The following is a 16377-nucleotide window of genomic DNA, read 5'->3' as shown; positions in this document are numbered from 1 at the left end:
GCTGTCGTTGCCACCAAGATGGTTGAGAGGCCACGCAGGTTGTGTCCAGTGATGGTCTAGCAATTACTGCCTTCCTTCATGAGACAAAAACACCCATGAGAACCTAATTAGTCATTTTTGTGGCTTTTGAGGTTAATGGAAACGTGACGACATTTTTTTTTTTTTGTATTCTTATTTTATATCCTGAAGGAGATCCATTAAAGAGGGAAAAAAAAGAAAAAAAAAACGTGGAAACAGTAAAGTCCCATCCTCTTTCCTTCCTTTTCGTCTAACTCTTCTGCTCATTTCTGAATTACTTCGCCTTAACCCAAACAGAAGCACAATAATGAGTAACACACGTACCGCGTTCTTAAGCCACAGGAGGGCAGGAATGTTGGGAAGTCTTGATAACATCTTAATAGTGAAGAAATCTTGGTCATAGAAGGAAAACGAGGCCGGAATGTGATAAGAATCTGGGGTTGCACGGTGTTTTTTTTTTTTTTTCATGATGCAAGTGGTGTTATAAAATTGTGACGAACGTGTTCTCCATGCCAAGAGGTTGTTGCCCCCTTGTTTTATTTTGTTATGTTCTGTGTTGCTGAGTTTCGTTCAGTCCCATTCCGTCAACTTTCGTTCCCTTTAGTAATGTTTCGTTTCGCGGAGTTAAGTTTCGTTTTGTTCATTTAAATTTCGTTGAGTTCTGTTTTGTTGCATTTTGTTTCATTCAGTCAAGTTCTGTTCTATTCCGTTGATTTTAGTGACGTTCTATTGTGTTCCGTTCTGTCGAGCTCCGTGTCATTTCGTCAAGTTCCGTCCCGTCCCGTCCTGTTCCGTTCATTCAAGTTCTAGATCGGAAAGTATAGCTCCTTTTATGTTCATTTGTTATTATTATTACTATTATTATTTTATTTTTTATTTTTTTGTAATAACACTTTCGACTTCTTTTTCGTTGCTTCCTCTGTCGAGTTTTTTTATTTTTTTTATTCATTCTTCATCAGCTTCTTTGTTTCCTTGTCTTTCTCCCTCCACATTCTTTATGTCACAAGTTGAGCAGTACATTTCACGCTCTTCACTTTTCTTATACTTCGCCTTGATCTCTTTTTCAATAATTTTCAAGCAGTTTCTTTGCTTTCTTGCCGTCTTTCCTCGACTTTGTTTAAATCGTATTTTTACCAGTACATCTTCACTCTTCTTCTTTGCCTTGAGTTTTTTTTTTTTTCTCATTGATTCCCTAACAGTTTCTATGTTTTATCCTCTTTCTCCTTAGTGTTCTTTACCCTGACCACTACATCTCATACTTTTCACTCTTTGTTCCCCGTCTTGAACTCTCTTTTATAAACTTCATATCTGTTTTCTTGTATTTTATTCTCCACGTCCTTTACTTCTTAAGATGAGCACAACGTTTTATGGTCTTCACTTATCCTGTTCTCCTCCTTTGCTGTTTCTTTGTATCCTTCACGTTTCTCATTTACATTCTGCATCTCGTATCCTGAACGGTAAGTCTTTCATGTTCTTCACTCCCTGTTTTTCCCAGTTAGGTGTTTTTCAGTAGTTTCATCAGTCTTCGTTTTCTTCTCTTTTGTCCTCCACATTCTCAGTCTCGTAACTTGAAGAGTACTCGTCACGCTCTTTGCACAACTTGTTCACTGCCATGAGCTTTTTTTTTCATAAACTTCCTTGCAATTTCTTTTTTCTCTCTTTTTTCCTCGGCTTTGTTAGCTATTTCAAGTGATTCATTCTTTGTTTTCTTGTCTTTCTTGCTCCACATCCTTTCATTCATATCTTTAGCAGTATAATCTTTTACTCTTCACTCTTTGTTTTCTAACTGGAGTTTTTTTTTTTTTTTTTAAATAACCCCACTAGCAATTTATTCTTGTTATTTCTCTTGGACTTTCTCTCTCTCTCGTGACCTAAACAGTACATTTCATGCTCTTCACTATTCCGATTCTCTGCCTTGGACTCTCTTTCAATAAATTCCAAGGAGTTTCTTTGTCTTCTTGTCTTTTCTTCTTCACGTTCTTTACCTCGTAACCTGAACTGTATATTTCACGCTATTCGCTCATCTTGTTCTTCGCCTTAAGCTCTTTTTTAAGCTTCCAAGCAGTTTCTCTGTCTTCTTTCTTCTCTTTTTTATTCTTCACCTTGTGTCGTGAACAATGTATCCTATGCTCTTCACTTTTCTCGTTCTCCGTCTTGAGCTCTTATCCATAAATTTCCTATAAGTTTCTTTGTTTTCGTTTTTTCTCTCTTCACCACATCCTTTGGTCTCGTATCTTCAATATTTCTTGCTTCTCTCTCCTCCACACATCTCTTGCTCTCGTATCCTGACTAACGCGGCTGTCCGTCTAAGCTTCGAGGCCTGGCAGGTAAATGAGCACCCGCGGTCATACCTGCAGCACACCTGACGGCGCGGCCCTGCGGTGAAGTCCTCGCCTAGCAGACATCGTTACGTGTTCGAATCCTGCTCCGTTGTTAATTATTTCGACCTAACACAAAGGAACACACACACACACACACACACACACACACACACACACACACACACACACAAATAATAAAATAAAATGTTGACCCTCGGGAAGTTGTTTTGTGTGGTGAGCCAAGTTAGGTATCTAAAAATTAAAAGTATAAAAACGAAGGAAGGAAAGCTGCATTATTTGAAGTAAGAAATGTAGAAAGTAAAGCTGCACTATTTAAATTAAGAAATGTAGAAATAAAGGTTCTAAAGGAAATAAGTAGGTGTAAAGTTACATTAATTAATCCATAGTAAGAAATGCAAAGAAAAAGCTACACTAAAGTAAGTGGAATAAGTAATGTAAGTAATGTTGAAATAGAACTACACTACTAATCTAACGCTGCATTAAAGAAAAGCTACTCTAATGTAATCTAAGATAGTAAAGACTGTGCCTCCTCCCCTTTACATTTTCTTAATTGCTATTGTTCTTCTCCCATGACCCGTGAACAACAACAACAACAACAACAACGCAAGGCAACACTCATGACTCGTGAACAAGACACACCACCACCACAACACAGACAACACCAATGACCCATGAACACTACCACAACACACAACACAACACAACACAGACAACACCCATGTCCCGTGAACAACACAGCACAACACACAGCACAACACCCATGCCCCGTGAACAACACACAACAACCGCAGGAACACAAAGCCCACAGAGACATTAAGTGCACATAACCAGAGCCTTACCCCCGCAGTAGTCCACCCCGCCTTTCCTTCGCCTTTAAATCGTTACTGCAGTTTTTCGTCACAAGCAGCATCGTTCATCGGACCCTTGCCGACCCCTGACCGAGTAACCTTAAGTGTTTCAAATTGAAGATTCACGGAAGACTCTCAGTAACATTTACCCGAAGAGCTTTGATATAAGATTCCGTCTGAGGCGAGAGCACTGCAGTAAGTCTGGCGGTCAGCTTAGGTTCCTGGCGCAGAGATTGGGGGATTGTGAGCAGCACGTTTGTTCCTGCTACCGTGGAGGAGGTGGCTGGCGAGGGGCGGAGTGTGGAGGAATGGAAGAAAAGGTGGAGTAAGAAGGAGAGGAGTTAAGTCAGTGAGCATTTTTTTTTCATTTCAGTGGGCATTTTTTTTTTATTAGATTTTTGTTGCCCTTGGCCAGTATCCTTCCTACATAAAAAAAAAAAAAAGTGGAGTCTGGTGTGGTGAAGGGTGTTGCGCGAGGAGAGGCGGAGTGTGGAGTGAGTGGAAGGAGGTGTGGATGGTTGGAAAAGAGATAAAGTGAAAAGGAGAGGAGTTTAGTGGAGTTTGTTTGTGTGGAGACAGAGATGGAGTGCCAAAAAGTGAGGAATGAATTAAACTGAGGGTAGAGTGAGTAGAGGGGGATTGGAGAAAAGAAAGAAAGAGTCTAATAGGATGTTGAGAGAGGCGAAGCATAAAACGGAGAAATCAATTAGATGATGGGAAGAAAACTTGAGGGTAGGGAAGAGATAAGAGAAGATAGAGAAGAAGAGGAAGAGAAGATGGAGAAGAAGAGGGAGTGAGGGGGAACAATGAAGGGAGGAGGACGAATGAGGGGAGACAAGGTGAGGGTTGTAGGAGTGAGGGGAGACAATATGAAAAAAGGAAAGAAGGTAGAGGAGACAAGGTGAGGGAGGGGAGGAGAAGGGAAGAGGAGACAAACTGGGAATGGTGAAGAAGGGAGAGTGAGGAGGAGAGTGGAGAAGAGACAGGGTGAGAAGGGAGAGGGGGAGGAAGAGGAGACAAACTGATAATGGAAGCGAGGAGAAGGAAAAAAAAGACAAACTGAGACTGGAGAGGAGGAGAGATAGTAGACAAAGTAAAAAGGGAGAGGGGATCATGAGAGAGGGGAGACCAGAAGTAGTTGGGGAGAAGAGGGGAGAGGAGAAAAGGTGAGGGAGAGATCACGGGAGAGGGGAGACGAGATGCAGCGTGGGGAGGGGTGATGGGGAGTGAGGCTAATGGAGGGAGGGGGGGAGTGAGGCAAACGGGGGAGGGAGAGGCACTGCTGTAGACAATCAGACGTGAAAGGGATTAAGTAAATTATGCATTGGTGTTTTCGTTAATCTTTTAAGCATTACTTTTGGCTGCATGTTGCTGGTGCAGTGTGTGTGTGTGTGTGTGTGTGTGTGTGTCTGTGTGTGAGTGCGGCTGGTTCAAATAATCAATTTGTTCTTTTCTATTTCATAATTTAGATTTCATTATTAAGAGTTGGCAGTGAGAGAAATTTAGATTTCATTAAGAATTGAGAGAGAGAGAGAGAGAGAGAGAGAGAGAGAGAGAGAGAGAGAGAGAGAGAGAGAGAGAGAGAGAGAAATGTATCGATTACAATCACACCTGACTCCCGCGTTAATGAGACTCAGACGGAAACGAAACCAATGTGAAGCAGCGAAACGAGACAGTGAACCTTTCCGGAGACTGCTTACACTGTCACTTCTCCGTAGCTTTCCGTAACACCTGCAGGCACTAAACACATCAGTACTTAGCTATACAGGCTGTTGGGATCGTGATGCGAGGAGGGAAGGCAGGGAAGGAAAGCCGGGCGGTGGAAAGCTTATAACACTCTTAATTAAATTTGGAACTAAATGTTGAAATATGGAAGATCGGCTGAATGTGTCTTTTAGGTTTGTTTATTCTTGCCCCGTTCCCCCAAAACCCGCTCAGAGTCCGAAACAAGCTTAGATAGCTATTTACCTGTCTAGTCTTTCCAGCCCCACCCAGCCCCGTAGAGGGAATAGAACAACCTTAGACAGCCTTTCCACCTGGTCTCGTCTCTCCAGCCTTATCCCGGCCTAGTAAGACAACCTTACAACACCCTTTCCTTACTTCGCCATACCTTTGCAGCCTCATCTCGCCCCCCCTCAGGCCCAAAAATAACCTTAGCCCTTTCCCATTCCCTCCCTTCTCCCCACCCCCCCCCCATCCATCCCCAAAGGGAGCCCCGGTCTTCCCTTCAGTACTTTTTTTCACCCCCATCTCCGTCTGTCCAGCTCAATCCTGCGCCTAAGAGCCCACAATAGTCTTAGATAGCCCTTTTTTCTGACCCCGCATAGCCTTTACAACCCCATCCAGACCCACAAAGACTTCTCGTAACCAATGGATGCTTTTCTCACTTCGCCCCTTCCTTCTAGCCCCGTCTAGCCCTCGCTGTGAGCATAAAACATTGCTAGACAGCCTTTTTTCAGTCCTTGTCTCTTCAGCCCCATCGTTGAGAGCAATACACCCAGGCAGCCCCGTTAAGAGATTAGAATACACTCAGGCAGCCCCGTTGAGAGCCTAGAATACACTCAGGCAGCCCCGTTGAGAGCCTAGAATACACTCAGGCAGCCCCGTTGAGAGCCTAGAATACACTCAGGCAGCCCCGTTGAGAGCCTAGAATACACTCAGGCAGCCCCGTTGAGAGCCTAGAATACACTCAGGCAGCCCCGTTGAGAGCCTAGAATACACTCAGGCAGCCCCGTTGAGAGCCTAGAATACACTCAGGCAGCCCCGTTGAGAGCCTAGAATACACTCAGGCAGCCCCGTTAAGAGCCTAGAATACATTCAGGCAACCCCGTTAAGAGCCTAGGATACACTCAGGCAGCCTCTCCCCACCCCATCTCGCCTCCCCGCTCAGCTCCCTTCCTTTTTCCCCCTGCTAAGGCGCGCATTAAAGACAAAACCAACTTTATGCCCGAACAGTCCCCGCGCAACTACCCGCCGCTAATGAGCAGAAAATTGAATTTGCTCTGAGTGGAACTGCGGCTCTCCCCTCGCCACCACCACCACCACCACCACCACCACCACAGCCCCAGCCGCCAACACCACCACTTTCAAACCTTTCCACAGCCACCTTCTGCAGTACTTGTATTTTTTTATTTCATTGCTATTATTACCACTACCACCACCTCCACCACCTCCATCACCACTCAATGCTACCTCACCCCTAACTGCTATCACTAGAAATCTATCACTACTGTTAATCTGCTGTTATTATCGCCGCTGCCATTACTTGACACTGCTAAGATTAGTAACCCATTATTACTGCTACTACGTAATACACCACCACCACCACCACCACCACCACCTTCCTTTCCCCCATAGAAAAAGAAAATCGTAGTACACATAAATAACTTCAGAAACATCAACTTAATTACAAGATATCGTGGACAGGGGCAGGGAGGCATCTGGCAGGGATGGGCATGGGTGAGGTAGGGTGTGCTGGGCCTTACAATGATTGGTGGAAGTTCAGAGTAAAGGTTTAACAGGGATATGGTAGGGTGTGATGAAGGAACCGTATTTGGCAGGGATGTGATAGGAGTTAACAGAGATTAGGGTGCTGCAGGGTGTGATGGGGTAACAGCAGCTGGCAGGGATGAGGTTGGCAGAGGTTAGCAAGACTGTGGTAGGATATGATGGACTAACAATAGTTGGCAGAGACTGACAGGGGTGTGACAGAATGTGGTAGAGTGTGGTACATTAACAATAATTGACAAAGACAGATGGAAGTTGGCAGGGATTAGCATGGTGTGGTGAAGTAGCAATTTTTGACAGGGATAAGTTTTTCGTTGACAGATAACCACAAAAGAAGAGTGTGGAGTAACTATACATGGCAGGGGTTAGTTAGCAAAGGAGTGATGCTGTGAGCTGGAGTAACCGTAATTGGCAGGGATAAAGTGGAGGTTGACAGAGGTTAGCAGGGGTGTGATTGGGTGAACTGGAGGGAGGACTGGTGGTTTGGGCAAGTGCGAGATTAGCAGAGATCAACAGAGGTACCTTCGTTAATCTGAGGAACCTTAGGGCGCCGTCAAGCGAGGAGAGGAGAGACTGAATATAAGGAGTGGACAGTGATATGTAGGTCTTGTGTTCTGGTGTCTGTGTGTTTTCTAGTTTTATTCTTGGTGTTTGACGTTGTTGTTATCATTATTATTTTATCAAAAGTTTCTCCTCCATTGCTACGACTTACTGTGTGTGTGTGTGTGTGTGTGTCGATCTCTCCCTGTTGCCTCTCTCTCTCTCTCTCTCTCTCTCTCTCTCTCTCTCTCTCTCTCTCTCTCTCTCTCTCTCTCTCTCTAATGGTAGTTTTCTTCCTCTCCAGATTAGACAAAGACACACAGTTGTCTTAACCCTCCTCCTCCTCCTCCTCCTCCTCCTCCTCCTCCTCCTCCTCCTCCTCCTCCTCCTCCTCCTCCTCCTTTCCCATTCCCTTCCCGTTCCCTTTCCAATTCTTCCTCTTATTCCTTCATCCTTTCCATTCCTCCTCCTCCTCCTCCTCCTCCTCCTCCTCCTCCCCTCCATACATGTTTTATTGGGAGCCTTACAGGATGGTTTACACGTAATTAGAGACTCGATTAAAGGTCCTGCCGACGTTGAACCTGTGGCCAATTTTATTCTCTCGAGAGGTGGAGGAGAAGGAGGAGGAGGAGGAGGAGGAGGAGGAGGAGAAGGAAGGGGAGGAGGAGAAGGGTTAAGCTGTTAGGGGAGGAGGGTGAGTAAGAGATGGAGAGTAGAGGAAGGGAGAGGAAGAAAAAAAAAGGGAGGGTTAGGGAAGAGGAGGAGGAGGAGGGTAAGAGGGAGGGAGGAAAATCAGGGAGATGAGGAAGCAAGAAGGGACGTGGAGGAAAAGTGGGAGAGAAAATAAAAGTGAAGAACGGTGGTGAGTGAAATTGAGAAGGGGGAGGAGGAGGAAGAAGAGGAGAAGTGAATGCGAGGGAAGGAGAACCAAAAGAGATTTGGATAAAGGAAGGAACAGAAACAGAATGGAGAAGATAGAGAGAGAAAACGAAAGAAGGAAGGAGGAGGAGGAAGAAGAAGCGGACTAGAGATAAGGACAATACCGATAAGAGGGAAGTGGAGAAGAAAGAGAGGAAGACAGGGAAGAAGAAGAGGAAGAGGAGGAGGAGGAGGACGAAGAGGAGAAGTAAGTAGGCAGGAAGTTTAGCGCACCAAGTATTTATTTGCTCAATCATCAGCTAAGCAAATACTGCCCCGGAAAAAGCTTATTGCTGTCACAGGGAGTGGGGAGACTGGGAGGTGGTGGCTGGTGATGATGATGATGAGGAGGAGGAGGAGGAGGAGGAATACAAAGGAATACAAAGGAAAGAACAAACAGCAACATTCCTACTGGGCCTATCGAGGCTGTCCGTGTGTCTATTCTACCACTACCACTACAGATTCTAAGAGTTAGAGGATTAGGACACAAGGGGTCAAGGAAGGAAAAACAGGAGGGCATAGGGAGAAGGAAAGGCTAAGATGTGATAGGAAAGAATGAAAGAGAAATTATACTATTCACTACAGTAACTAGAAAAAAAAAAGAGGAATTACATAGAGTTAGTTACATAGGAGGAGGAGGAGGACTAGGAGGATAAGAAAGAAGAGGTGGAGGAGGAGCAGGAAGAATGGAGGAAGATAGGAAGATTGTCTGATGATGATAATGATAAGGAAAAAAAAAAGAGGTCCGGGGTGGCAGGAAAGTGGAAAAATAATAGATATATAACAAAATAATGTCTTGAATATAAAATAAGAGACTCTGTGGTGTTGCTAATGATGGTAATGGAGGTGGTGGAGGTGGTGGTGCGTTGTTAGCGTCATGTTGTTCTTTACGGTGGTGGTGGGGGTGGTGACAGTCGAGGGTGCTGTGGTAGTGTGGTGGTGTGATTATAGGAGTGACTGTTTGTCTTTTGCTTCCACGCGTCCCACTGGAAAGAATGTGTTGGTCTGTTTCATTATACAATACGTCTTAACAGTGTATACTTTTTTTTTATTATTTTATTGATCTATTTATTGAATCTTTTTGTTTTTTTATTTTGCTGTTTTTATTTATCTATTCATTTACTCATTCGCTTTTTAACATTCCAGTTCTAAGTTTAGTTCTGGTATGTTAAGTGAACCATTGGGGTTGGAAAGGATTTTAGTTCAGCTTTCTTTAAGAGACGGCAAAATTCTAGAAAAAATAAATAAAATAAATAAATAAATAAACAAAAAAACATCCACTATCAATTTGCCACCCTCAGAACATAGTCTTCAAGTTGGTCAATTTAGTCATAGAGGTTTCTGATATATTACAAACTACATCTTATTTTGGATGTTATGCCGCTTTTCTGTCTATGTCTACCTATGTATCAATTTAGCTACCTACCTTTATATATCCATGTGTCTATCAGTATGCAGATATATATGTATGCAATATAGTAGATTGTAGTAGAGATAGTGTATATATCTATCTATCTATCAGTATGTAGGTATTTATGTATGCAATATAGCAGCAGTAGTAGTAGAGGTATTGTCATGATTTAACTTCTCTTAATCCTGAGTCCTCTGATCTTTGAATAATCCATCGTACTAAGAGTATCAGCAAAGCCTCACCCCTTCACTGCAACACCACTATTTCCTCAGTCACTAAACAACTTTTCAGATTTTCCCTTCTACCAGTCACTCAGGTAAATTTGGAACCCACAAAAGACAAAATCAACGTCCAGTCTTATTCTTGGCGTGTGCTGTGTCAGTGTACGAGTATATAATCTCTCAGAGTGATTTGAATGTTAACAAAGACGATCATAGTAATAAAGAAGGTTAAGTTTGAGGGTAAACACTAAACACAGAGGGAGTGAGTGCAGGGTGTATGTGTATGTGTGTGTCGGGTGAGGTGGAGCCGAGTTGTTGTTGTGGTGAAGGTGAGGAATGCGTAGCAGATAGCCTTGGTGGGGGCGGGAATGGGTTGCAGTGTGGTGGTGGTGGTGGTGGTAGTGGTAGTGGTGGTGGTGATGTCCTCTTGTACCGATGACTTTGTTTTCGTATTGTGTTGCCCGTGGAGAGATTTGTGAGTGTTGTTCCAGTGTGTGTGTGTGTGTGTGTGTGTGTGTGTGTGTGTGTGTGTGTGTGTGTGTGTGTGTGTGTAGTACATAAGGATACTCGAAAAATCTATGGCGAGATTTGACAATTAAACTTCAAACTTTCCTGTTGAAAATATGTACAGCTATAGAGAGAGAGATAGATAGATAGATAGATAGATAGATAGATAGATAGATAGATAGATAGAGAGAGAGAGAGAGAGAGAGAGAGAGAGAGAGAGAGAGAGAGAGAGAGAGAGAGAGAGAGAGAGAGAAATACAGGAATATATTTGACACCCAACAATAAAATCACTCATCTAAGCATCATTTTACTCACCTCACCTTTCTTCTCTTCGTCAGGTGAGTACTGAGACCCGCGGCGCCCTTCTACTCCCATCAGGCCGAGTTACTCCACCCCTGAAGACCCCAAGGTGAGCTTTTTGTCTCCTCTCCTATGAAATCGAGGCAGTCTTAGGGCGGGGGACTGACAGCCTCTGCTTATATTTCACTACCTTATGTTCCTGGAAGCAGCGTAGACCCTCACTTCAGCTGGCGAAATACTGCTGCAGGTTCACATGTTCTCGTTAGCCTGTCAAACACCCCGACAGGAGATCAAGACGGAGAGAAACCTGGCACAAAAAAAATGGTGAAAAATATGAAAAAAAAAAAAGCAGAGAAAGAAGCTCCCGCCACCAGGTATTTCGCTCGCAAATCACTGAACAATCCCAGCCCGCGAATCAAGAAAAATGTACGGTCACAAATCACGGGAAAGCTTATGCCGTTGCCTCTTCCGTTCCCTCCTGCGCCGGGTCGGAATCCAGCGGGACGTGGTACTATTTTTCAGTTAAGGTGAGGCTCGTGTTTCGTGGGTTAGCGTGCGGGTATGAGTCTCGGGGCAGCGGGAGGCGGGTGGGGAATGGCTGGCGTGACCCCCGAGTGCAGAGGTCTTGAAGGATGAAGGTGGTGACGGTGTGGTGTGGAGGGAAGGAAGAGAAGGAAGGGAGGAGTTGGGAGAAGTCCGCAGGGATGGGTGGAATATAAGGAAGGAGGAGTGGATGAAGAGGAATATTTTGGGTTAGGTGATGGTTATAGACTCACAGAGAGAGAGAGAGAGAGAGAGAGAGAGAGAGAGAGAGAGAGAGAGAGAGAGAGAGAGAGAGAGAGAGAGAGAGAGAGAATTAATAAGACGAAAGACACAAAAGAAAATAACATAAAAAGAGACGGCGTGATGTCAGAGAGAGAGAGAGAGAGAGAGAGAGAGAGAGAGAGAGAGAGAGAGAGAGAGAGAGAGAGAGAGAGAGAGAGGAAGTACAAGACAAAAATACGAAGTGACTATTTTTAAGGCATCCGTAATCCTATTCCATTTAGCTATTTTTGCGCTGCTGCCGTAAATACTGCACTTTTTAGACTCCTGGAAATACACCTGGCATTGGGTCTAGGGGGGGTAGGGGTATAGGTGGGGGTGTCACGGAGGGAAGTGAATGCTTGGAATAGCGGGCGGTAGGTGGCGGGCAGGAGGCGCGCGGAAGGGAGGTGCATGAGTGTGGAGTGTTTGGGTGCCTGTTCTAACTGCCGCTCGTTTTCTATGCAGGGTCTTTACTCTTAAACGCTTCGCTCTCTCTCATTAGGAATGTTTTCAAGTGCCGCAGAGATAATTGGTTGTTTTCAAGTTTTTTTTTTTTTCGTTGGTGATGCAAGATTCTTGTTAAACTGGAGCTAGAATCGTAGTAATATGTGGGATCCTTGTTAAACTGTCACTAGTATCGTAAAGATAGCCTGAAAAATCCTAATAACTTCCATGACCCTCGTTACACTATCACAAATCATGCGAATGTGGAATCCTTGTTGAAATACCGCTAGAACCATTAACATATCCTTGAAAACCCTAAAGACTTCCACTATCCTTGTTAAACTATCGCTTGAATAATGAAAAAAATAAGTTAATGAGGCTTAGCAGACACGGTGGGTCAGGTGTCAGGTTATTAGAAGTGTCGAGAAGTAAGACGTGATGTACAACACTAAGGACCGTATTCTGAAACACTTCTGGCTGCACCTCCACCACTTTCAAAGTCCACTAGTTGAAGCTGCACGGGTTTTTAAGAGTGTTTTTTTTTACGGTTCTAGGGACAGATTAACTAGATTTCTACATTACTGAAAGGATAAATAGTTTTGAGAACCCGGCTTATCATCTCTGTGACCTTTGAAAATAGTTGTAGTGAGAGAGCGGAGCGTTTCTGAATGCAGTCCTAGAAATCACAGTAATCAAGTTTTTCTAATATATAAAATGCCCCCCATGCTCTCTTGATCCTTGTGGGGACTTGTACCGTGACGCAGAAGCCGTAAAGGTGCAGTGATCAGGTGCAGGGGGAGGCAAGATGGATGATGATAATGCAGTGCTTACCTGGGACCGATGGATCCCTCGCAGTTTATATGAGAGAGAGAGACCAATGATGATGATGCCCGACAGTTATTTTGATGCTCTCCTAAGGAATCCTATAACTTAGAAAACATGTCTGCTGGTTTGCGTCTTACTGGCATTATAAGATCCAATGTACTGAGTGAGGCTTCCTGGTACAACATTTACGATCACTGAGTACCGTAATTTAGTTAGTGGAAATCAATATAGAGCCAAACGTCTAAAGTCATGCGGGGCTTTCGAAAATCAAACTCCAAATGGTAATGAAGATTGGCACGTAAAAGATGAGAAGAGGTAATTTTAATAGGAAAAGGATAAGACTGAAATATAGAATGTGGCTTTGTATATTCCCCAGACAGAACGAAAGTATTATAGATTGAAGAGGTTTTTATAAACCACATGGTAGAAGCGAGAGAGAGAAAGAGGCAGCGGTAGAAGCGAGAGAGAGAAAGAGGCAGCAGAAAACCTATCTTAACATCACAGATTTAAGTTGCACTACTGTCACGCTGCAAAAATAACGTGATTCGGGAAAGCTTTGGTCCATAATTTAACAACTCCATTCCTTTGAAAAACCGTATCTGGTAGAAAACTTTAACATTTACTCGCAAACTCGGGAATGATTGTTCCAACAGTTTGTGAGTGGAAAGGAAGAGGTTTAGTTGAGATTTGCTGAATAATCTGACCCTTTATAACTTGAACATGGCGTGGACGGAGAAAGGTTTACTGGTGTTTACTTGATAATCTGACATTTATTACGTGAGTGGCGAACAGTACGATGGAAAGCTTCTCCGTCACGACACTACGTTCCAGTCATCCCAGCATCCCATTACACGCTTCCCGCTACTCCCTGCCAACTTATTCACTGGTAATCACATGACTGGCTACTGAGCCGTACTCCCTTCCTTCCGACGTGAAGTTTTAAAGAGAGGAAGATAATTTTTGACGCATTCAAGACTCGAGGTGGTTCTAGAGTGAAGGAGACATCGAGTACTAAGTGAACGTAGTACCTGTTGACTCTCATAAAAGCGAAATAGTTTTAGAATGAAGTGAAGGAAAGATGAGTTAAGGAAACTAATGAAGAAGTATTTTCAGGTGTTCTTCATAGTTCATTTGTTGCTCTATTGGAGACGAGTTGGTGAATTTAAAGAATCGAAAACTACTGTTCCGTTTTTGTTTCTGAGTGAAAATGTTTATATTTTCATGATGTTTGGCACCAGAGAGAGAGAGAGAGAGAGAGAGAGAGAGAGAGAGAGAGAGAGAGAGAGAGAGAGAGAGAGAGGAGAGAGAGAGAATTTTAGTTGACTTATGACCCCACAACAAAGAATTAAAATGACGTTGGCCTTGGGTACGAGAAAAAAAAAAAAATGTTACCTCTCCCACTAAGAAACTGACATGAACCAGAGTCGATCCCACAACATTCATAGGCGAACCGAGCCATAGAAGCATAGAACTATAGAACCGCCCGACCCCAGAGAGAGAGAGAGAGAGAGAGAGATGCGCGTGAACAGTCCTGGCGTGGAATAGACTAATTAACAGGAGAATGGGAGAGTACGGAGAAAAGGCGGCGTGGAGAGAGGTAGGAGAGTGAGAGGAGGGAGAGAGGGAGAGGGACGAGGGAGCTGATGACGCCAGGGAAAGTCAACAGAGAGGCCTGGCGCAGTGTTTCCCGCTGCTAATATTTACACAGAAGTAATTAATTCTATCATAAGTCATTTGGAGGCTTTTAAATACGAATGATTTTTTTCTATTTTTTCTGCTTCTGCGTGTTCACTTAGGGACGGTAAGTAGATGTAATTTCGTCTTTACATTATAACTGCTAGCTTTTTTTATTTGTTTACCATACAAATGATATGCTTTTTGTTGTTTTCTTAACTACTGTATTTTACTATAGATTTTTTTTCATAGAAGTTATATATTGCTTAGTTTGTTTTTGTATAACTCTGAACAATTTGCAGCTTTCGTTATTAATTTTCTTTAGAACTTATTCATTTATTAGTGTTTTCGTAATTGTAAAATTTGTAAATTGATACTAAGCTTATTAATTTTCTGCTTGCGTAAAATTGTAAATAATTCCTAACCTTTGTTGTTCATCTGCTCACTTCCCAGTTTTCTTCTTCGCTGAGTGCAGTTTTATACATGTGAAATATGATATTTTATTTAGAAAGTATTTTATTAATGTATTGTTATCAGCTTTTATATTTAAGTGGTCTGTTATATTTACTTTATTGTTAAGTAACGTAATATTTTTCCCGAGATAATTATGTATGTGGAGAGCGGTGAATACAGAGTGGAGGCTGTTGTTGGTGGTGGTGGTGGTGGTGGTGGTGATGGTGGTGGTGTTGATATGTTTAGGGTTTTTGTTTTGTTGTTGTTGTTCTTATTGTTTTTGCAAGTGATTTTGGTGATGGCGGCGGTGGTGGTGGTAGTGGTGTGGTGGTGGTGGTGGTGGTGATTGTGATTGTGGCAATGAGAGTTGATTCCTTTTTACCACACACACTTCAAACTAAGACATCGTATTATTCCAGACTTTGAAATATACATGTGTGTGTGTGTGTGTGTGTGTGTGTGTGTGTGTGTGTGTGTGTGTGTGTGTGTGTGTGTGTGTGTGTTTTATGCCGTTGTTGTTTGTTTGATTATGTGCAAGTTGTGTGTGTCTGTTTGTGTGTAAATTGAGTTACCCGACCAGTCCGTCTGCCTTGTGGGGTACTCTTGTCTTTGTTGTTGTTGTTGTTGTTGTTGTTGTTTTTGTTGTTGTTGTTGTCGTTGCTGCTGCTGTTGTAGTAGTAATATAGTAGTAATAGTAGTAGTAGTAGTTGTTGTTGTTGCTGTTGCTGCTGTTGTAGTAGTAATATAGTAGTAGTAGTAGTAGTAGTAGTAGTAGTAGTAGTTGTTGTTGTTGTTGTTGTTGTTGTTGTAGTAGAGTTAGTTGTTGTTTTGCTTGCTGTTTTCTTTTTCTTGTAGTAGTTGCTGGCCAAATTATTCATCATCCTAATCAAATTCTCTTTGTGTATCTTCGCCTTGTATATTTCTGCACTATTTTCTTTTCTTTTATATATTCTTGCCAGTCTCGATTCGAGGGAAGATAAGGAGGAGGAGGAGGAGGAGGAAGGGAAGGATGAGGAGGAAGAAAGGAAGGAGGAGGAGGAGGAGAACTCATTGTTTGTGCGATTCTGTTTCTTTCATTGTATGTTAAACAGTACCCTCACGATTAACCCTTTAAGGACTAATACATCTACAGTTTGTTCCTCTTCTGCATATCTTTGTTGTTCCTTTATGTTTCTTCTTTCTTGGACCAGTCTTTTTTTTTTCTTTCTTCCTCTTCATTTTCATTGTATTTTCTTTCTTTGATCAGTTAGTTTTTCCTCTTCCTTTTCATTTCCATTGTATTCCTTTCTTGGACCAGTCATTTTTTTTTTGTTTTTCTCTTCCTCTTCATTATCTATGTATTCTTTCTTTCTTACATCAGTCAGTATTTTTTTTTCCTTCCTCTTCACTTCCTTCGTATTCCCTCTTTCTTGGACTAGTCAGTTTTTTTTTTTTTTTTCCTCTGTCTCTATTTTCTACCACTTCACTTCCTTTGTATTCCTTCTTTCTTGAACCAATCTTCTTTTCTTCTTCAGCGTCTTAGTCCCAGCAGCTTCACATTTACCCTCCATCCCCGTCAGTAGTTG

General features: G+C 42.8%; 1 long non-coding RNA gene across 1 annotated transcript in view; it reads left to right on the top strand.

Moving 5' to 3' along the window:
* The window catches only part of LOC135108142 (uncharacterized), a 111942-nt gene extending 100597 nt beyond the window's left edge, over window positions 1-11345 (top strand). The window contains exon 3 of the long non-coding RNA XR_010272159.1: window positions 10651-11345. This is a non-coding gene — a long non-coding RNA (uncharacterized LOC135108142). The remainder of the gene's footprint in view (window positions 1-10650) is intronic.
* Window positions 11346-16377: the final 5032 nt, after the last annotated feature.

This window comes from Scylla paramamosain, chromosome 16, assembly GCF_035594125.1.
Source record: "Scylla paramamosain isolate STU-SP2022 chromosome 16, ASM3559412v1, whole genome shotgun sequence".
Taxonomy (NCBI): Eukaryota; Metazoa; Arthropoda; class Malacostraca; order Decapoda; family Portunidae; genus Scylla; species Scylla paramamosain.
The sequence above is the reverse complement of the archived record's forward strand: the minus strand, read 5'-3'. Positions and strand labels throughout refer to the sequence as shown.